Genomic DNA, 24,570 nt, shown 5'->3' on the forward strand with positions numbered 1-24,570 from the left:
ATTATGTTTCTTTGCCGCAGTTCCTCTAGTTTTCTCCTAGAAAATACGAATGTGTAGAGCTGGTGTCTCCATGTGGAACCAATTAGAGTTTCCCAGTACAAAATTAAATGTTCCCTGATAAAAAACATTCAAAACAATAAAGTCCTTTGATAATATCCAGAAAACACAAACACTGGGGCTGTGGCAATAACTGTGATTGAGTTAGCCAAAACAAAAGCGGATATTTCCCCTTTCATCCAGTCATATCCGGACAAAGTGGTGTGGAATTCGTACGCAATGGACTGAGAGAATTACAGTAAAAATGGTTTTGGAGAAAAGCAAAGTCATTTCATTAGGCAGGTGCATAAAATGTCATGTATACAAACAGAAATATCATGTTTTTTGCTGCAGTTCCTCTAGCATTTTCCGTAGAAAATACAAATGTTTAGAGCTGGTTTCTCCATGTGGAACCACTGAGTGTTTCCCAGTACAAAATTAAATATTCCCTGATAAAAAAAAGTTTCAAAAGAATAAAGTCCTTTGATAATATCCAGAAAACACAAACACAGGGGCTGTGGCAATATCTGGGATAGAGTTAGCCAAAAGAAAACCGGATATTTCCGGTTTCATGCAGTCATATCCGGACAAAGTGGTGTGTAATTTGTATGCAATAGACCAAGCAAATCATAGTAAAAATGGTTGTGGAGAAAAGCAAAGTCTTTTCGTTAGGCAAGTGCATAAAATGCCATCTATACAAACAGAAATATCATGTTTGTTTGCCGCAGATCTTCTAGCTTTCGCCTAGAAAATACGAATGTGTAGAGCTGGTGTCTCCATGTGGAACCAATTAGAGTTTCCCAGTACAAAATTAAATGTTCCCTGATAAAAAACATTCAAAACAATAAAGTCCTTTGATAATATCCAGAAAACACAAACACAGAGGCTGTCCCAATATCTGGAATTGAGTTAGCCAAAACAAAACCGGATATTTCCCCTTTCAACCAGTCATATCCGGACAAAGTGGTGTGGAATTTGTATGCAATGGACTGAGAGAATTACAGTAAAAATGGTTTTGGAGAAAAGCAAAGTCTTTTCATTAGGCAGGTGCATAAAATGTCATGTATACAAACAGAAATATCATGTTTGTTTGCCGCAGTTCCTCTAGTTTCTCGCTTAGAAAATACGAATGTGTAGAGCTGGTGTCTCCATGTGGAACCACTGAGTGTTTCCCAGTACAAAATTAAATATTCCCTGATTAAAAAAAAAGTTCCAAACAATAATGACCATTGATAATATCCAGAAAACACAAACACAGGGCCTGTGGCAATATCTGGGATTGAGTTAGCCAAAACAAAACCGGATATTTCCGGTTTCATGCATTCATATCCGGACAAAGTGGTGTGGAATTTGTATGCAATAGACCAAGCAAATCATAGTAAAAATGGTTTTTGAGAAAAGCAAAGGCTTTTCGTCGGACAAGTGCATAAAATGTCATGTATAGAAACAGAAATATCATGTTTGTTTGCTGCAGTTCCTCTAGTTTCTTGCTTAGAAAATACGAATGTGTAGAGCTGGTGTCTGCATGTGGAACCACTGAGTGTTTCCCAGTACAAAATTAAATGTTCCCTGATAAAAAAAAGGTTCAAAATAATAAAGTCCTTTGATAATATCCAGAAAACACAAACACAGAGGCTGTGGCAATCTGGGATTGAGTTAGCTAAAAGACAAGCGGATATTTCCGGATTCATGCAGTCATATCCGGACAAAGTGGTGTGGAATTTGTATGCAATAGACCAAGCAAATCATAGTAAAAATGGTTTTGGAGAAAAGCAAAGTCATTTCATTAGGCAGGTGCATAAAATATCATGTATACAAACAGAAATATCATGTTTGTTTGCTGCAGTTCCTCTAGCATTCTTCATAGAAAATACAAATGTTTAGAGCTGGTTTCTCCATGTGGAACCACTGAGTGTTTCCCAGTACAAAATTAAATGTTCCCTGATAAAAAAAACTTTCAAAACAATAATGAACATTGGTAATATCCAGAAAACACAAACACAGAGGCTGTGGCTATCTGCGATTGAGTTAGCCAAAACAAAAGCGGATATTTCCAGTTTCATGCAGTCATATCCGGACAAAGTGGTGTGGAATTCGTATGCAATGGACTGAGAGAATTACAGTAAAAATGGTTTTGGAGAAAAGCAAAGTCATTTCATTAGGCAGGTGCATAAAATGTCATGTAAACAAACAGAAATATCATGTTTGTTTGCTGCAGTTCCTCTAGCATTCTCCGTAGAAAATACAAATGTTTAGAGCTGGTTTCTCCATGTGGAACCACTGAGTGTTTCCCAGTACAAAATTAAATGTTCCCTGATAAAAAAAAGGTTCAAAAGAATAAAGTCTTTTGATAATATCCAGAAAACACAAACACAGGGGCTGTGGCAATATCTGGGATAGAGTTAGCCAAAAAAAAAACCGGATATTTCCGGTTTCATGCAGTCATATCCGGACAAAGTGTTGTGTAATTTGTATGCAATAGACCAAGCAAATCATAGTAAAAATGGTTGTGGAGAAAAGCAAAGTCTTTTCGTTAGGCAAGTGCATAAAATGCCATCTATACAAACAGAAATATCATGTTTGTTTGCCGCAGATCTTCTAGCTTTCGCCTAGAAAATACGAATGTGTAGAGCTGGTGTCTCCATGTGGAACCAATTAGAGTTTCCCAGTACAAAATTAAATGTTCCCTGATAAAAAACATTCAAAACAATAAAGTCCTTTGATAATATCCAGAAAACACAAACACAGAGGCTGTCGCAATATCTGGAATTGAGTTAGCCAAAACAAAACCGGATATTTCCCCTTTCAACCAGTCATATCCGGACAAAGTGGTGTGGAATTCGTATGCAATGGACTGAGAGAATTACAGTAAAAATGGTTTTGGAGAAAAGCAAAGTCATTTCATTAGGCAGGTGCATAAAATGTCATGTATACAAACAGAAATATCATGTTTGTTTGCCGCAGTTCCTCTAGTTTCTCGCTTAGAAAATACGAATGTGTAGAGCTGGTGTCTCCATGTGGAACCACTGAGTGTTTCCCAGTACAAAATTAAATATTCCCTGATTAAAAAAAAAGTTCCAAACAATAATGACCATTGATAATATCCAGAAAACACAAACACAGGGCCTGTGGCAATATCTGGGATTGAGTTAGCCAAAACAAAACCGGATATTTCCGGTTTCATGCATTCATATCCGGACAAAGGGTGTGGAATTTGTATGCAATAGACCAAGCAAATCATAGTAAAAATGGTTTTTGAGAAAAGCAAAGGATTTTCGTCGGACAAGTGCATAAAATGTCATGTATAGAAACAGAAATATCATGTTTGTTTGCTGCAGTTCCTCTAGTTTCTCGCTTAGAAAATACGAATGTGTAGAGCTGGTGTCTGCATGTGGAACCACTGAGTGTTTCCCAGTACAAAATTAAATGTTCCCTGATAAAAAAAAAGGTTCAAAATAATAAAGTCCTTTGATAATATCCAGAAAACACAAACACAGAGGCTGTGGCAATCTGGGATTGAGTTAGCTAAAAGACAAGCGGATATTTCCGGATTCATGCAGTCATATCCGGACAAAGTGGTGTGGAATTTGTATGCAATAGACCAAGCAAATCATAGTAAAAATGGTTTTGGAGAAAAGCAAAGTCATTTCATTAGGCAGGTGCATAAAATATCATGTATACAAACAGAAATATCATGTTTGTTTGCTGCAGTTCCTCTAGCATTCTTCATAGAAAATACAAATGTTTAGAGCTGGTTTCTCCATGTGGAACCACTGAGTGTTTCCCAGTACAAAATTAAATGTTCCCTGATAAAAAAAACTTTCAAAACAATAATGAACATTGGTAATATCCAGAAAACACAAACACAGAGGCTGTGGCTATCTGCGATTGAGTTAGCCAAAACAAAAGCGGATATTTCCAGTTTCATGCAGTCATATCCGGACAAAGTGGTGTGGAATTCGTATGCAATGGACTGAGAGAATTACAGTAAAAATGGTTTTGGAGAAAAGCAAAGTCATTTCATTAGGCAGGTGCATAAAATGTCATGTAAACAAACAGAAATATCATGTTTGTTTGCTGCAGTTCCTCTAGCATTCTCCGTAGAAAATACAAATGTTTAGAGCTGGTTTCTCCATGTGGAACCACTGAGTGTTTCCCAGTACAAAATTAAATGTTCCCTGATAAAAAAAAGGTTCAAAAGAATAAAGTCTTTTGATAATATCCAGAAAACACAAACACAGGGGCTGTGGCAATATCTGGGATAGAGTTAGCCAAAAAAAAAAACGGATATTTCCGGTTTCATGCAGTCATATCCGGACAAAGTGGTGTGGAATTTGTATGCAATAGACCAAGGAAATCATAGTAAAAATGGTTGTGGAGAAAAGCAAAGTCTTTTCGTTAGGCAAGTGCATAAAATGCCATCTATACAAACAGAAATATCATGTTTGTTTGCCGCAGTTCTTCTAGCTTTCTCCCAGAAAATACGAATGTGTAGAGCTGGTGTCTCCATGTGGAACCAATTAGAGTTTCCCAGTACAAAATTAAATGTTCCCTGATAAAAAACATTCAAAACAATAAAGTCCTTTGATAATATCCAGAAAACACAAACACTGGGGCTGTCGCAATATCTGTGATTGAGTTAGCCAAAACAAAAGCGGATGTTTCCCCTTTCATACAGTCATATCAGGACAAAGTGGTGTGGAATTCGTATGCAATGGACTGAGAAATTACAGTAAAAATGGTTTTGGAGAAAAGCAAAGTCATTTCATTAGGCAGGTGCATAAAATGTCATGTATACAAACAGAAATATCATGTTTGTTTGCTGCAGTTCCTCTAGCATTCTCCGTAGAAAATACAAATGTTTAGAGCTGGTTTCTCCATGTGGAACCACTGAGTGTTTCCCAGTACAAAATTAAATGTTCCCTGTTAAAAAAAAGTTTCAAAAGAATAAATCATTTGATAATATCCAGAAAACACAAACACAGGGGCTGTGGCAATATCTGGGATAGAGTTAGCCAAAAGAAAACCGGATATTTCCTCTTTCATCCAGTCATATCCGGACAAAGTGGTGTGGAATTGCTATGCAATGCACGGAGAAAATCATAGCAAAAATGGTTTTGGAGAAAAGCAAAGTCCTTTCTTTAGGCAAGTGCATAAAATGTCATGTATACAAACAGAAATATCATGTTTGCCTTCCGCAGTTCCTCTAGCATTCTCCGTAGAAAATACGAATGTGTAGAACTGGTGTCTACATGTGGAACCACTGAGTGTTTCCCAGAACAAAATTAAATGTTCCCTGATGAAAAAAAAAAAAACTTTCAAAACAATAATGACCATTGGTAATATCCAGAAAACACCAACACAGAGGCTGTGGCAATCTGGGATTGAGTTAGCCAAAACAAAACCGGATATTTGAGTTTCATGCAGTCATATCCGGACAAAGTGGTGTGGAATTTGTATGCAATAGACCAAGCAAATCATAGTAAAAATGGCTTTGGAGAAAAGCAAAGTCCTTTCTTTAGGCAAGTGCATAAAATGTCATGTAAACAAACAGAAATATCATGTTTGTTTCCCGTAGTTCCTCTAGTTTTCTCCCTAGAATACACGAATAGGAAGAACTGGTTTCTGCATGTGGAACCAGTGATTGTTTCCCAGTGCAAAATTAAATGCTCCTTGATTAAAAAAAAGTTCCAAACAATGATGACCATTGATAATATCCAGAAAACACAAACACAGTGGCTGTGGCAATATCTGGAATTGAGTTAGCCAAAACAAAAATGGATATTTCCGGTTTCATGCAGTCATATCCGGACAAAGTGGTGTGGAATTTGTATGCAATAGACCAAGCAAATCATAGTAAAAATGGTTTTGGAGAAAAGCAGTCCTTTCTTTAGGCAAGTGCATAAAATGTCATGTATACAAACAGAAATATCATGTTTGTTTGCCGCAGTTCCTCTAGTTTTCTCCCTAGAATACGCGAATAGGAAGAACTGGTTTCTGCATGTGGAACCAGTGATTGTTTCCCTGTACAAAATTAAATGCTCCCTGATTAAAAATAAAACGTTCGAAACAATAATGACCATTGATAATATCCAGAAAACACAAACACAGGGGCTGTGGCAATATCTGGGATTGAGTTAGCCAAAACAAAACCGGATATTTCCGGTTTCATGCAGTCATATCCGGACAAAGTGGTGTGGAATTTGTATGCAATAGACCAAGCAAATCATAGTAAAAATGGTTTTGGAGAAAAGCAAAGTCATTTCTTTAGGCAAGTGCATAAAATGTCATGTATGCAAACAGAAATATCATGTTTGTTTGCCGCAGTTCCTCTAGTTTCTCGCTTAGAAAATACGAAAGTGTAGAGCTGATGTCTCCATGTGGAACCACTGAGTGTTTCCCAGAACAAAATTAAATGTTCCCTGATGAAAAAAAAAAAACTTTCAAAACAATAATGACCATTGGTAATATCCAGAAAACACAAACACAGAGGCAGTGGCAATCTGGGATTGAGTTAGCCAAAACAAAACCGGATATTTCTGGTTTCATGCAGTCATATCCGGACAAAGTGGTGTGGAATTTGTATGCAATAGACCAAGCAAATCATAGTAAAAATGGTTTTGGAGAAAAGCAAAGTCCTTTCTTTAGGCAAGTGCATAAAATGTCATGTATACAAACAGAAATATCATGTTTGTTTGCCGCAGTTCCTCTAGTTTCTCGCTTAGAACATACGAATGTGTAGAGCTGGTGTCTCCATGTGGAACCACTGAGTGTTTCCCAGAACAAAATTAAATGTTCCCTGATAAAAAAAATTTTCACAACAGTAGTGACCATTGATATTATCCACAAAGCACAAACACAGAGGCTCTGGCAATCTGGGATTGAGTTAGCCAAAACAAAACCGGATATTTCCGGTTTCATGCAGTCATATCTGGACAAAGTGGTGTGGAATTTGTATGCAATAGACCAAACAAATGATAGCAAAAATGGTTTTGGAGAAAAACAAAGTCTTTTCGTTGGACAAGTGCATAAAATATCATGTATACAAACAGAAATATCATGTTTGTTTGCCACAGTTCCTCTAGTTTTCTCCCTAGAATACACGAATAGGAAGATCTGCATTTGGAACCAGTGATTGTTTCCCAGTACAAAATTAAATGCTCCCTGATTTAAAAAAAAAACGTTCCAAACAATAATGACCATTGATAATATCAAGAAAACACAAACACAGGGGCTGTGGCAATATCTGGGATTGAGTTAGCCAAAACAAAACCGGATATTTCCGGTTTCATGCAGTCATATCCGGACAAAGTGGTGTGGAATTTGTATGCAATAGATCAAGCAAATCATAGTAAAAATGGTTTTGGAGAAAAGCAAAGTCTTTTCGTTGGACAAGTGCATAAAATGTCATGTATACAAACAGAAATATCATGTTTTTTTTTTTTTTTTGCCGCAGTTCTTCTAGCATTCTCCTAGAAAATACGAATGTGTAGAGCTGGTGTCTCCATGTGGAACCAATTAGAGTTTCCCAGTACAAAATTAAATGTTCCCTGATAAAAAACATTCAAAACAATAAAGTCCATTCATAATATCCAGAAAACACAAACACAGGGGCTTTGGCAATATCTGGGATTGAGTTGGCCAAAAGAAAACCGGATATTTCCGGTTTCATGCAGTCATATCCGGACAAAGTGGTGTGGAATTCATATGCAATCGACCGAGAAAATCATAGTAAAAATTCTTTTGAAGAAAAGCAAAGTCCTTTCTTTAGGCAAGTTCATAAAATGTCATGTATACAAACAGAAATATTATGTTTGTTTGCCGCAGTTCCTCTAGTTTTCTCCTAGAAAATACGAATGTGTAGAGCTGGTGTCTCCATGTGGAACCAATTAGAGTTTCCCAGTACAAAATTAAATGTACCCTGATAAAAAACATTCAAAACAATAAAGTCCTTTGATAATATCCAGAAAACACAAACACTGGGGCTGTGGCAATATCTGTGATTGAGTTAGCCAAAACAAAAGCGGATATTTCCCCTTTCATCCAGTCATATCCGGACAAAGTGGTGTGGAATTCGTATGCAATGGACTGAGAGAATTACAGTAAAAATGGTTTTGGAGAAAAGCAAAGTCATTTCATTAGGCAGGTGCATAAAATGTCATGTATACAAACAGAAATATCATGTTTGTTTGCTGCAGTTCCTCTAGCAATCTCCGTAGAAAATACAAATGTTTAGAGCTGGTTTCTCCATGTGGAACCACTGAGTGTTTCCCAGTACAAAATTAAATGTTCCCTGATAAAAAAAAGTTTCAAAAGAATAAAGTCCTTTGATAATATCCAGAAAACACAAACACAGGGGCTGTGGCAATATCTGGGATAGAGTTAGCCAAAACTAAACCGGATATTTCCGGTTTCATGCAGTCATATCCGGACAAAGTGGTGTGGAATTTGTATGCAATAGACGAAGCAAATCATAGTAAAAATGGTTTTGGAGAAAAGCAAAGTCTTTTCGTTAGGCAAGTGCATAAAATGCCATCTATACAAACAGAAATATCATGTTAGTTTGCCGCAGTTCTTCTAGCTTTCTCCTAGAAAATAGGAATGTAGAGCTGGTGTCTCCATGTGGAACCAATTAGAGTTTCCCAGTACAAAATTAAATGTTCCCTGATAAAAAAACATTCAAAACAATAAAGTCCTTTGATAATATCCAGAAAACACAAACACAAAGGCTGTCGCAATATCTCTGATTGAGTTAGCCAAAACAAAAGCAGATATTTCCCCTTTCAACCAGTCATATCCGGACAAAGTGGTGTGGAATTCGTATGCAATGGACTGAGAGAATTACAGTAAAAATGGTTTTGGAGAAAAGCAAAGTCATTTCATTAGGCAGGTGCATAAAATGTCATGTATACAAACAGAAATATCATGTTTGTTTGCCGCAGATCCTCTAGTTTCTCGCTTAGAAAATACGAATGTGTAGAGCTGGTGTCTCCATGTGGAACCACTGAGTGTTTCCCAGTAAAAAATTAAATATTCCCTGATTTAAAAAAAGTTCCAAACAATAATGACCATTGATAATATCCAGAAAACACAAACACAGGGGCTGTAGCAATATCTGGGATTGAGTTAGCCAAAACAAAACCGGATATTTCCGGTTTCATGCATTCATATCCGGACAAAGTGGTGTGGAATTTGTATGCAATAGACCAAGCAAATCATAGTAAAAATGGTTTTGGAGAAAAGCAAAGTCCTTTCTTTAGGCAAGTGCATAAAATGTCATGTATAGGAACAGAAATATCATGTTTGTTTGCCGCAGTTCCTCTAGTTTCTCGCTTAGAAAATACGAATGTGTAGAGCTGGTGTCTGCATGTGGAACCACTGAGTATTTCCCAGTACAAAATTAAATGTTCCCTGATAAAAAAAAGTGCAAAAGAATAAAGTCCTTTGATAATATCCAGAAAACACAAACACAGAGGCTGTGGCAATCTGGGATTGAGTTAGCCAAAATACAAGCAGATATTTCCGGTTTCATGCAGTCATATCTGGACAACGTGGTGTGGAATTTGTATGCAATAGACCAAGCAAATCATAGTAAAAATGGCTTTGGAGAAAAGCAAAGTCATTTCATTAGGCAGGTGCATAAAATATCATGTATAGAAACAGAAATATCATGTTTGCTTGCTGCAGTTCCTCTAGCATTCTTCATAGAAAATACAAATGTTTAGAGCTGGTTTCTCCATGTGGAACCACTGAGTGTTTCCCAGTACAAAACTAAATGTTCCCTGATAAAAAAAAGGTTCAAAAGAATAAAGTTCTTTGATAATATCCAGAAAACACAAACAGAGGGGCTGTGGCAATATCTGGGATAGAGTTAGCCAAAAGAAAACCGGATATTTCCGGTTCCATGCAGTCATATCCGGACAAAGTGGTGTGGAATTTGTATGCAATATACAAAGCAAATCATAGTAAAAATGGTTTTGGAGAAAAGGAAAGTCTTTTCGTTAGCCAAGTGCATAAAACGCCATCTATACAAACAGAAATATCATGTTTGTTTGCCGCAGTTCTTCTAGCTTTCTCCTAGAAAATACGAATGTGTAGAGCTGGTGTCTCCATGTGGAACCACTGAGTGTTTCCCAGAACAAAATTAAATGTTCCCTGATGAAAAAAAAAAACTTTCAAAAAATAATGACCTTTGGTAATATCCAGAAAACACAAACAGAGGGGCTGTGGCAATATCTGGAATTGAGTTAGCCAAAACAAAACCGGATATTTCCGGTTTCTTGCAGTCATATCCGGACAAAGTGGTGTGGAATTTGTATGCAATAGACCAAGCAAATCATAGTAAAAATGGTTTTGGAGAAAAGCAAAGTCCTTTCTTTAGGCAAGTGCACAACAAGTCATGTATACAAACAGAAATATCATGTTTGTTTCCCGCAGTTCCTCTAGTTTCTCGCTTAGAAAATACGAATGTGTAGAGCTGGTGTCTCCATTTGGAACCACTGAGTGTTTCCCAGTTAAAAATTAAATGTTCCCTGATTAAAAAAAAGTTTCAAAAGAATAAATCATTTGATAATATCCAGAAAACACAAACACAGGGGCTGTGGCAATATCTGGGATAGAGTTAGCCAAAAGAAAACCGGATATTTCCCCTTTCATCCAGTCATATCCGGACAAAGTGGTGTGGAATTGCTATGCAATGCACGGAGAAAATCATAGCAAAAATGGTTTTGGAGAAAAGCAAAGTCCTTTCTTTAGGCAAGTGCATAAAATGTCATGTATACAAACAGAAATATCATGTTTGCTTGCCACAGTTCCTCTAGGATTCTCCGTAGAAAATACGAATGTGTAGAGCTGTTGTCTCCATGTGGAACCACTGAGTGTTTCCCCGAACAAAATTAAATGTTCCCTGATGAAAAAAAAAAAAACTTTCAAAACAATAATGACCATTGGTAATATCCAGAAAACACAAACACAGAGGCTGTGGCAATCTGGGATTGAGTTAGCCAAAACAAAACCGGATATTTCCAGTTTCATGCAGTCATATCCGGACAAAGTGGTGTGGAATTTGTATGCAATAGACCAAGCAAATCATAGTAAAAATGGTTTTGGAGAAAAGCAAAGTCCTTTCTTTATGCAACTGCATAAAATGTCATGTAAACAAACAGAAATATCATGTTTGTTTGCTGCAGTTCCTCTAGCATTCTCCGTAGAAAATACAAATGTTTAGAGCTGGTTTCTCCATGTGGAACCACGGAGCGTTTCCCAGTACAAAATTAAATGTTCCCTGATAAAAAAAAAGTTTCAAAAGAATAAAGTCCTTTGATAATATCCAGAAAACACAAACACAGGGGCTGTGGCAATATCTGGGATAGAGTTAGCCAATAGAAAACCGGATATTTCCGGTTTCAGGCAGTCATATCCAGACAAAGTGTTGTGGAATTTGTATGCAATAGACCAAGCAAATCATAGTAAAAATGGTTTTGGAGAAAAGCAAAGTCTTTTCGTTAGGCAAGTGCATAAAATGCCATCTATACAAACAGAAATATCATGTTTGTTTGCCGCAGTTATTCTAACTTTCTCCTAGAAAATACGAATGTGTAGAGCTGGTGTCTCCATGTGGAACCAATTAGAGTTTCCCAGTACAAAATTAAAAGTTCCCTGATAAAAACATTCAAAACAATAAAGTCCTTTGATAATATCCAGAAAACACAAACACAGAGGCTGTCGCAATATCTGGGATTGAGTTAGCCAAAACAAAAGTGGATATTTCCCCTTTCATCCAGTCATATCCAGACAAAGTGGTGTGGAATTCGTATGCATTGGACTGAGAGAATTACAGTAAAATTGGTTTTGGAGAAAAGCAAAGTCATTTCATTAGGCAGGTGCATAAAATGTCATGTATACAAACAGAAATATCATGTTTGTTTGCCGCAGTTCCTCTAGATTTCTCCCCAGAAAATACAAATGTTTAGAGCTGGTTTCTCCATGTGGAACCACAGAGTGTTTCCCAGTACAAAATTAAATGTTCCCTGATAAAAAACATTCAAAACAATAAAGTCGTTTGATAATATCCAGAAAACACAAACACAGAGGCTGTGGCAATCTGGGATTGAGTTAGCCAAAACAAAACCGGATATTTCCGGTTTCATGCAGTCATATCCGGACAAAGTGGTGTGGAATTTGTATGCAATAGACCAAGCAAATCATAGTAAAAACGGTTTTGGAGAAAAGCAAAGTCCTTTCTTTAGGCAAGTGCATAAAATGTCATGTATACAAACAGAAATATCATGTTTGTTTGCCGCAGTTCCTCTAGTTTCTCGCTTAGAAAATACGAATGTGTAGAGCTGGTGTCTCCATGTGGAACCACTGAGTGTTTCCCAGTACAAAATTAAATGTTCCCTGATTAAAAAAAAAGTTCCAAACAATAGTGACCATTGATAATATCCAGAAAACACAAACACAGAGGCTGTGGCAATATCTGGGATTGAGTTAGGCAAAACAAAACCGGATATTTCCGGTTTCATGCAGTCATATCCGGACAAAGTGGTGTGGAATTTGTATGCAATAGACCAAGCAAATCATAGTAAAAATGGTTTTGGAGAAAAGCAAAGTCCTTTCTTTAGGCAAGTGCATAAAATGCCATCTATGCAAACAGAAATATCATGTTTGTTTGCCGCATTCCTCTAGTTTTCTCCTAGAAAGTACGAATGTGTTGAGCTGGTGTCTCCATGTGGAACCAATTAGAGTTTCCCTGTACAAAATTAAATGTTCCATGATAAAAAACATTCAAAACAATAAAGTCCTTTGATAATATCCAGAAAACACAAACATAGAGGCTGTTGCAATATCTCTGATTGAGTTAGCCAAAACAAACGCGGATATTTCCCCTTTCATCCAGTCATATCCAGACAAAGTGGTGTGGAATTCATATGCAATGGACTGAGAGAATTACAGTAAAAATGGTTTTGGAGAAAAGCAAAGTCATTTCATTAGGCAGGTGCATAAAATGTCATGTATACAAACAGAAATATCATGTTTGTTTGCTGCAGTTCCTCTAGCATTCTCCGTAGAAAATACAAATGTTTAGAGCTGGTTTCTCCATGTGGAACCTCTGATTGTTTCCCTCTACAAAATTAAATGCTCCTTGATTAAAAAAAACATTCAAAACAATAATGACCATTGATAATATCCAGAAAACACAAACACAGGGGCTGTGGCAATATCTGGGATTGAGTTAGCCAAAACAAAACCGGATATTTCCGGTTTCATGCAGTCATATCCGGACAAAGTGGTGTGGAATTCGTATGCAATGGACTGAGAGAATTACAGTAAAAATGGTTTTGGAGAAAAGCAAAGTCATTTCATTAGGCAGGTGCATAAAATGTCATGTATACAAACAGAAATATCATGTTTGTTTGCTGCAGTTCCTCTAGCATTCTCTGTAGAAAATACAAATGTTTAGAGCTGGTTTCTCCATGTGGAACCACTGAGTGTTTCCCAGTACAAAATTAAATGTTCCCTGATTAAAAAAAAAGTTTCAAAAGAATAAAGTCCTTTGATAATATCCAGAAAACACAAACACAGTGGCTGTGGCAATATCTGGGATAGAGTTAGCCAAAAGAAAACCGGATATTTCCGGTTTCATGCAGTCATATCCGGACAAAGTGGTGTGGAATTTGTATGCAATAGACCAAGCAAATCATAGTAAAAATGGTTTTGGAGAAAAGCAAAGTCTTTTCGATAGGCAAGTGCATAAAATGCCATCTATACAAACAGAAATATCATGTTTGTTTGCCGCAGTTCTTCTAGCTTTCTCCTAGAAAATACGAATGTGTAGAGCTGGTGTCTCCATGTGGAACCAATTAGAGTTTCCCAGTACAAAATTAAATGTTCCCTGATAAAAAACATTCAAAACAATAAAGTCCTTTGATAATATCCAGAAAACACAAACACTGGGGCTGTCGCAATATCTGGGATTGAGTTAGCCAAAACAAAAGCGGATATTTCCCCTTTCATCCAGTCATATCCGGACAAAGTGGTGTTGAATTCGTATGCAATGGACTGAGAGAATTACAGTAAAAATGGTTTTGGAGAAAAGCAAAGTCATTTCATTAGGCAGGTGCATAAAATGTCATGTATACAAACAGAAATATCATGTTTGTTTGCTACAGTTCCTCTAGAATTCTCCGTAGAAAATACAAATGTTTAGAGCTGGTTTCTCCATGTGGAACCTCTGATTGTTTCCCTGTACAAAATTAAATGCTCCTTGATTAAAAAAAACATTCAAAACAATAATGACCATTGATAATATCCAGAAACCCAAACACAGGGGCTTTGGCAATATCTGGGATTGAGTTAGCCAAAACAAAACCGGATATTTCCGGTTTCACGCAGTAATATCCGGACAAAGTGGTGTGGAATTCATATGCAATGGACTGAGAGAATTACAGTAAAAATGGTTTTGGAGAAAAGCAAAGTCATTTCTTTAGGCAAGTGCATAAAATGTTATGTATACAAACAGAAATATCATGTTTGTTTGCCGCAGTTCCTGTAGTTTTATTCCTAGAATACACGAATAGGAAGAACTGGTTTCTGCATGTGGAACCAGTGATTGTTCCCAGTACAAAATTAAATGCTCCCTCATTAAAAAAAAAAACGTTCCAAACAATAATGACCATTGATAATATCCAGAAAACACAAACACAGGGGCTGTGGCAATATCTGGGATTGAGTTAGCCAAAACAAAACCGGATATTTCCGGTTTCATGCAGTCATATCCGGACAAAGTGGTGTGGAATTTGTATGCAATAGACCAAGCAAATCATAGTGAAAATGGTTTTGGAGAAAAGCAAAGTCCTTTCTTTAGGCAAGTGCATAAAATGTCATGTATACAAACAGAAATATCATGTTTGTTTGCCGCAGTTCCTCTAGTTTCTCGCTTAGAAAATACGAATTTGTAGAGCTGGTGTCTCCATGTGGAACCACTGAGTGTTTCCCAGTACAAAATTAAATGTTACCTGATAAAAAAAATTCAAAACAATAATGACCATTGATAATATCCAGAAAACACAAACACAGAGGCTGTCGCAATATCTGTGATTGAGTTATCCAAAAGAAAACCGGATATTTCCGGTTTCATGCAGTCATATCCGGACAAAGTGGTGTGGAATTTGTATGCAATAGACCAAGCAAATCATATTAAAAATGGTTTTGGAGAAAAGCAAAGTCCTTTCTTTAGGCAAGTGCATAAAATGTCATGTATACAAACAGAAATATCATGTTTGTTTGCCTCAGTTCCTCTAGTTTTCTCCCTAGAATACACGAATAGGAAGAACTGGTTTCTGCATGTGGAACCAGTGATTGTTTCCCTGTACAAAATTAAATGCTCACTGATAAAAATAAACGTTCCAAACAATAATGACCATTGATAATATCCAGAAAACACCAACACACGTACTGTGGCAATATCTGGGATTGAGTTAGCCAAAAGACAACCGGATATTTCCTGTTTCATGCAGTCATATCCGGACAAAGTGGTGTGGAATTTGTATGCAACAGACCAAGCAAATCATAGTAAAAATTGTTTTGGAGAAAAGCAAAGTCTTTTCGTTGGACAAGTGCATAAAATATCATGTATACAAACAGAAATATCATGTTTTTTTGCTGCTATTCTTCTAGCTTTCTCCTAGAAAATACGAATGTGTAGAGCTGGTGTCTCCATGTGGAACCAATTAGAGTTTCCCAGTACAAAATTAAATGTTCCCTGTTAAAAAAAAATGGTTCAAAACAATAAAGTGCTTTGATAATATCCAGAAAACACAAACACAGAGGCTGTTGCAATATCTGTGATGGAGTTAGCCGAAACAAAAGCGGATATTTCCCCTTTCATCCAGTCATATCCGGACAAAGTGGTGTGGAATTGCTATGTAATGCACGGAGAAAATCATAGTAAAAATGGTTTTGGAGAAAAGAAAAGTCCTTTCTTTAGGCAAGTGCATAAAATGTCATGTATACAAACAGAAATATCATGTTTGTTTGCCACAGTTCCTCTAGTATTCTACCTAGAATACTCGAAATGGAAGAATTTGTTTCTGCATGTGGATCCAGTGATTGTTTCCCTGTACAAAATTAAATGCTCCCTGATTAAAAAAAACGTTCAAAACAATAATGACCATTGATAATATCCAGAAAACACAAACACAGAGGCTGTGGCAATCTGGGATTGAGTTAGCCAAAAGAAAACCGGATATTTCCGGTTACATGCAGTCATATCCGGACAAAGTGGTGTGGAATTTGTATGCAATAGACCAAGCAAATCATAGTAAAAATGGTTTTGGAGAAAAGCAAAGTCCTTTCTTTAGGCAAGTGCATAAAATGTCATGTATACAAACAGAAATATCATGTTTGTTTGCCACAGTTCCTCTAGTATTCTACCTAGAATACTCGAAATGGAAGAATTGGTTTCTGCATGTGGATCCAGTGATTGTTTCCCTGTACAAAATTAAATGCTCCCTGATTAAAAAAAACGTTCAAAACAATAATGACCATTGATAATATCCAGAAAACACAAACACAGAGGCTGTGGCAATCTGGGATTGAGTTAGCCAAAAGAAAACCGGATATTTCCGGTTACATGCAGTCATATCCGGACAAAGTGGTGTGGAATTTGTATGCAATAGACCAAGCAAATCATAGTAAAAATGGTTTTGGAGAAAAGCAAAGTCCTTTCTTTAGGCAAGTGCATAAAATGTCATGTATACAAACAGAAATATCATGTTTGTTTGCCGCAGTTCCTCTAGTTTTCTCCCTAGAATACACGAATAGGAAGAACTGGTTTCTGCATGTGGAACCAGTGATTGTTTCCCTGTACAAAATTAAATGCTCACTGATAAAAATAAACTTTCCAAACAATAATGACCATTGATAATATCCAGAAAACACCAACACACGTGCTGTGGCAATATCTGGGATTGAGTTAGCCAAAAGACAACCGGATATTTCCTGTTTCATGCAGTCATATCCGGACAAAGTGGTGTGGAATTTGTATGCAACAGACCAAGCAAATCATAGTAAAAATGGTTTTGGAGAATAGCAAGGTCTTTTCGTTGGACAAGTGCATAAAATGTCATGTATACAAACAGAAATATCATGTTTTTTTGCTGCAGTTCTTCTAGCTTTCTCCTAGAAAATACGCATGTGTAGAGCTGGTGTCTCCATGTGGAACCAATTAGAGTTTCCCAGTACAAAATTAAATGTTCCCTGATAAAAAAAAAATGGTTCAAAACAATAAAGTCCTTTGATAATATCCAGAAAACACAAACACAGGGGCTGTGGCAATATCTGGGATTGAGTTAGCCAAAACAAAACCAGATATTTCCGGTTTCATCCTGTCATATCCAGACAAAGTGGTGTGGAATTCCTTTGCAATGGACCGAGCAAATCATAGTAAAAATGGTTTTGGAGAAAAGCAAAGTCCTTTCTTTAGGCAAGTGCATATAATGTCATGTATACAAACAGAAATATCATGTTTGTTTGCCGCAGTTCCTCTAGTTTTCTCCCTAGAATACACGAATAGGAAGAACTGGGTTCTGCATGTGGAACCAGTGATTGTTTCCCTGTACAAAATTAAATGCTCAATGATTAAAATAATCGTTCCAAACAATAATGACCATTGATAATATCCAGAAAACACAAACACAGTGGCTGTGGCAATATCTGGGATTGAGTTAGCCAAAAGACAACCGGATATTTCCTGTTTCATGCAGTCATATCCGGACAAAGTGGTGTGGAATTTGTATGCAACAGACCAAGCAAATCATAGTAAAAATGGTTTTGGAGAAAAGCAAAGTCTTTTCGTTGGACAAGTGCATAAAATGTCATGTATACAAACAGAAATATCATGTTTTTTTGCTGCAGTTCTTCTAGCTTTCTCCTAGAAAATACGAATGTGTAGAGCTGGTGTCTCCATGTGGAACCAATTAGAGTTTCCCAGTACAAAATTAAATGTTCCCTGATAAAAAAATGGTTCAAAACAATAAAGTCCTTTGATAATATCCAGAAAACACAAACACAGGGGCTGTGGCAATATCTGGGATTGAGTTAGCCAAAAGAAAACCAGATATTTCCGGTTTCATGCAGTCATATCCAAAGTGGTGTGGAATTCCTATGCAATGGACCGAGAAAATCATAGTAAAAATGGTTTTGGAGAAAAGCAAAGTCTTTTCTTCAGGCAAGTGCATAAAATGTCATGTATACAAACAGAAATATCATGTTTGTTTGCCACAGTTCCTCTAGTTTCTCGCTTAGAAAATACGAATGTGTAGAGCCAAGTCTTTTCGTTAGGCAGGTGCATAAAATATCATCTATACAAACAGAAATATCATGATTGTTTGCCGCAGTTCCTCCAGCTTTCTCCTAGAAAATACGAATGTGTAGAGCTGGTTTCTGCATGTGGAACCAGTGAGTGTTTCCCAGTATTAAATTAAATGTTCTGGGGAGCGGCAAGATGGCGGAATAGGAAGGGAGCACATTGATAGTTCAGCAAGACACACAGGTTAATAACAGTGCAGATACTGCAGGGTCAAGGAAGAGTAGGGGAAGAAACAGCAGCGGAAACTCTTCCGGAACTAGTGATTCACAGTGGACCTGCGTGGAGAGCGTGGAAGCCCAAGTTCGGGACACCAGCAGCAGACTCAACCCACCAGCGCTGGGACGCGAGCTGTGCGGAATTACTTCCCTTTTGAATCAAAAAGAGAAAGAAAGAGAGAGAGATTTACCACACCTAACCTGGGAGTGTCATCTTTGACACACCCTCAGCCCTGAGGAACCAAACACAGCTCTCAGGCCACACTTTTCTCAAGCCTCTAAGGCTCCACCGAAAGCAGACAGTCCACTTAATATAGAGCCATAGTGTAACAAGAAAAAACACCACAGTGAAGAAACCAAATATCTCCAACATGCCATACAACAAATGCAAAAACCGAGGTAACAAGAACAAGGAAGACAACATGACGCCCCCAAATAAAAAGACACCCCAATTCAAGATTATGAAGATGATGAGATAGAAGAAATGCAAGAAGCATTGATAAGAACATTAAGAAGTTCTCAAAAACAAATTCTTGAACTACAGAAATCCTTAATGGACAAGATAGAAAATCTCTCTCATGAAAATGAAATATTAAGGAGGAATCAAAATGAAATGAAACAACTAGTAGAACATGAAACTGTGATAGTGACAAAAAACCACAATGAAATGAAGAACTCAATAGATCAAATGACAAACACATTAGAGAGCCTTAAAAACAGAATGGGCAAAGCAGAAGAGAGAATATCAGACTTAGAAGACAGAGAACAGGAAAGGAAACAGGCAAACGAAAGAAAAGCAGAAGAAATCAGAAATCTAAAAAATATTGTCGGGAATCTACAGGATACTATTAAAAAACCTAATATTCGGCTTCTAGGAGTTCCTGAAGGCATGGAGAGTAAGAAAGGATTAGAAGGCATTTTCAGTGAGATACTATCAGAAAATTTCCCAGGTTTGGAGAAGGACAGAGGCATCTTAGTACAGGAAGCTTATAGAACCCCTAATAAACATAACCAAAAGAGATCCTCACCACGACACATTGTAATCAAACTCACCACAGTGAAACATAAAGAAAAGATTCTAAAAGTTGCAAGAGAGAAACGTCAGATTACTCTCAGAGGATCTCCAATTAGACTCACAGCAGACTTCTCATCAGAAACCCTACAAGCTAGAAGGGAATGGCAAGATATAGCCCAGGTACTAAGAGAGAAAAACTGCCAGCCCAGAATATTATATCCTGCAAAGCTCTCATTTGTGAATGAAGGTGAAAATAAGACTTTTCATAGCAAACAGAAACTGAAAGAATTTGTCGCCACTCATCCTGCCCTGCAAAAGATGCTTAAAGATGTGTTACATACAGAAACACAGAAACATGGTCACCAATATGAAAGAAGGTAAAGGAAGGAAACCTCACAGCAAAAGATCATAGGAAGCTCAATTTCTCTTTGACATAGAATTACACTCTGATGCTCTGTTAAAACAATCTGTTAAAGTAATCTAAAAACAAAAAGCATTTCAAATCAATTGGCAATCTACAAAAAGAGTTAAAGATTTTAAAAGCTATTATTAAAATTGCTATATTGGTCTATTATGCTATGTTATATGTGTGTACATATTGTATGTCCACATAGGAAATTTTATTAAGAGTTTTATTTTAAATGGCTTATAGATAAGATTGTCCATAAATTTAAGCTGCTAAAATCAATCAAAGATACATTTTAATTTGTGTGACCTGAATCTGTGTATCATATGTTTTAAACGTGTTGGTAGAAAGAAACTAAAACATTTTACATGGTTCTGCTTAAGTTTACTGGTTAAACAAACTACACCATGTTAGATATTTAAGAGGTGTTTTCAAATACATGATTCTTAAAATTTATAGAAGGCATTGGACCTTCTGGTAAATGTTTTCTTAAGTTGTTATCTAATGGTTGAAACGGTTTGCTAAGTATTCATGTAATATTGCTATTGTCAGCAAGCGATCTAGGACTTGCTCCCTCATTTCTCTATTCTAAGCCCAACTTGTTCTTTCATTTCTCTATTCTCTTCAAGGTAGGAAACTAATTCTACTATAAAGGAATCTGTAGGATGCACAATTTAATCTTTAGACCTTATAGAAGAGATGGCTAACATTTTTCTGTAATAGCATAGCAAAAATAAGAGCTTAACTAATAATATCATAGCTAGATTCTCTTCGCCATCAGCGAAGTATACAGTAAGTAGAAAAAACCTCCCTTTCAGACCAAAGGGAAAGAAAGTTTTAAAGTGAGAATATAATTTTCCTCATGGGCATTGTCTACCTTAGAAAAACTACTACAGAACATGCCTGTGACTATAGACTTGTAGTTCAGGCCACCGAAGATTAGAGATGGGATACGGGCACTCCCTTGACTTGCATCCTCTGGTCTGCTTGAACACAAACGAGGAGGAAAAGAAAGCTCGGCATCAGAAGCAATGAGTGGCAGGCCTATTAATGGCTGATCTGTACAGTGATCTGCCCTCAAGGAGACCCAACAGGCCAGTCCACTGCAGTGGCTTTCAATGTGGTAAGCCTGGGCTTCAGCAGAAGTCAGCTTGTGAAGAGCCCTGGCAGCTCTGCCAAGAGTTGGATCACTGGAAATGGACCTGCCCTGGAGTCGAAGGATGCCCAGGTCAGAGCCACAGATCTTATTGGCTCTAAGCTGAAAAGCCCTTCACGCAGCCCAACTTCCAAAGTGACCACTGCAGCTGAGGGGATGGTCAAGTAGGGTCAGCAACATTGCAGGCAGAACTGTACATTTCTTGTTAGAGATGCCACCTACCTTTACCTGGCCAGCTCTCCCCCCAGCCCAGCCAAGTAATGAAAGTGAACAGAGTGCCTTCCCCTAGGAGGTTCACACCTCCCTTAGGATATACCCCATGTGAAGAGATAGATAGGTCTGGGCCTCTTAACTTACCAGACCTTAAGCCCACCAGATTATTATCAAGCCCCTTCTATCAGGTTCTATTTGCCTCTCAATCAGAAAACTTAATTGTAGCTTAGACAGCACCTTTCTTAGCACATCTAATAATGAATCTGTCCTTTGTTCTAGACCCTGTCTAGCACACTTGGGCCTCATTCCTTCATAATCATAACCTCTAGACTACCACCAATGGCTCTACTCCCAACCTGTGTGTACTGATGGTCCTCTTCCCCACTTCATGCTGTATAATTGTTCAAACCTGGTAAATGCCACTCTTAGGATCATTGGTTACTATCCTCACACTGTCTTTTATGACCTTGTCTAAATATGATCAGAGTCGGCAAACTTGGAAGCTTGCATAGCCTTGGCAACTCATGACGACAGCCTAGGGTGGTTACTGGCGCAATAATCTAGAGTGTCAATTTGTTGGGTCAACAACAAGAGCCACTGTGCACTTGCTCCTCATGTGGGATCTCTGTCCTTAGTGTGCTGTACATTTTGATTTAATGCTATAACTAGTACTCAAACAGTATGTTTCACTTTGTGTTTCTATGTGGGTGCAAACTGTTGAAATATTTATATTAAATTTATCTTCTGTATATAAAGAGAATTGAAAATGAATCTTGATGTGAATGGAAGGGGAGAAGCAGTGGGAGAGGGGAGGGTTGTGGGTGGGAGGGAAGTTATGGGAGGGGGAAGCCATTGTAATTCATAAGCTGCACACTGGAAATTTATATTCATTAAATAAAAGTTAAAAATAAAATAAAATTAAAAAAACAAATAATAAATAAATCTTAAAAAAATAAGCTAAAAAATTAAATGTTCCCTGATTACAAAAAAACTTTCAAAACAATAATGACCATTGATAATATCCAGAAAACACAAACACAGGGGCTGTGGGAATCTGGGATTGAGTTAGCCAAAAAAAAACGGATATTTCCCATTTCATCCAGTCATATCCAGACAAAGTGGTATGGAATTCCTATGCAATGGACCGAGAAAATCACAGTAAAAATGCTTTTGGAGAAAAGCAAAATCTTTTTGTGAGGCAAGTGCATAAAATGTCATGTATATAAACAGAAATATCATGTTTGTTTTTCGCAGTTACTCTAGCTTACTCCTAGAAAATGTGAATGTGTAGAGCTGGTGTCTCCATGTGGAACCAATTAGAGTTTCCCAGTACAAAATCAAATGTTCCCTGATAAAAAAACATTCAAAACAAAAAAGTCCTTCGATAATATCCAGGAAACACAAACACTGGTGCTGTGGAAATAAATGGGATTCAGTTAGCCAAAACAACAACGGATATTTCCGATTTCATCCAGTCATATCTGGAAAAAGTGTTGTGGAATTCGCATGCAATGGACCGAGAAAATCACAGTAAAAATGGTTTTGGAGAAAAGCAAAGTATTTTTGTTAGGCAAGTGCATAAAATGTCATGTATATAAACAAATTTATATGTATGTTTGCCGCAGTTCCTCTAGCTTTCTCCTAGAAAATACGAACGTGTAGAGCTGGTGTCTCCATGTGGAACCAATGAGTGTTTCCCAGTATAAAACTAAAAGTTACCTGAAAAAAAAAAAAAAACTTCAAAAAATAAAGTCCTTTGATAATATCCAGAAAACACAAACACAGAGGCTGTGGCAATATCTGGGATTCAGTTAGCCAAAACACAAGCGGATATTTCCGCTTTCATCCAGTCATATCCAAAAAAAGTGGTGTGGAATTCGTATGCAATGGACCGCGAAAATCCCAGTAAAACTCGTTTTGGAGAAAAGCAAAGTCTTTTCGTTAGGCAAGTGCATAAAATGTCATGTATAGAAACAGAAATATCATCTTTGTTTGCCGTAGTTCCTCTAGCTTTCTCGCTGGAAAATACGAATGTGTAGAGCTGGTGTTTCCATGTGGAACCAATTAGAATTTCCCAGTACAAAATTAAATGTTCCCTGATTAAAAAAAACTTTCAAAAAAAATGTCCTTCGATAATATCCAGAAAACACAAACACAGGGGCTGTGGCATTATCTGGGACTGAGTTAGCCAAAACAAAACCGGATATTTCCCCTTTCATCCAGTAATATCCAGACAAAGTGGTGTGGAATTTGTAGGCAATGGACCGAGAATATCACAGTACATATGGTTTTGGAGAAAAGCAAAGTCCTTTCGTTAGGCAAGTGCATACAATGTCATGTATATAAAGAAATTTATATGTATGTTTACCGCAGTTCCTCTAGCTTTCTCTCTAGAAAATACCAATGTGTAGAGCTGGTTTCAGCATGTGGAACCAGTGAGTGTTGACCAGTAAAAAATAGAATGTTCCCTGATTAAAAAAAAATCAAAACAATAAAGTCCATTGATAATATCCAGGAAACACAAACACAGGGGCTGTGGCAATATCTGGGATTGAGTTAGCCAAAACAAAACCGGATATTTAAGGTTTCTCCAGTCATATCCGGAAAAAGTGATGTGGAATTCGTATGCAATGAACTGAGAAAATTGCAGTGAAAATGGTTTTGGAGAAAAGCAAAGTCCTTTCGTTAGGCAAGTGCATTATGTCATGTATACAAACAGAGATATCATGCTTGTTTGCCGCAGTTCCTCTAGCCTTCTCGCTAGAAAATACGAATATGTAGAGCTGGTGTCTCCATGTGGAACCACTGAGTGTTTCCCAGTACAAAATTAAATGTTCCCTGATAAAAATAAAACTTTAAAAACAATAATGTCCATTGATAATATCCAGAAAACACAAACACAGGGGCTGTGGCAATCTGGGATTGAGTTAGCCAAAACAAAACCGGATATTTCCGGTTTCATCCAGTCATATCCGGAAAAATTGATGCGGAATTCGTATGCAATGGACTGAGAAAATTGCAATGAAAATGGTTTTGGAGAAAAGCAAAGTCTTTTCGTTAGGCAAGTGCATAAAATCTCATGTATACAAACAGAAATATCATGTTATTTTGCTGCAGTTCCTCTAGCTTTCTCTTAGAAAATAAGAATGTGTAGAGCTT

The sequence above is a fragment of the Lepus europaeus genome, chromosome 21 (genome assembly GCF_033115175.1).
Source record: "Lepus europaeus isolate LE1 chromosome 21, mLepTim1.pri, whole genome shotgun sequence".
Classification (NCBI taxonomy): Eukaryota; Metazoa; Chordata; class Mammalia; order Lagomorpha; family Leporidae; genus Lepus; species Lepus europaeus.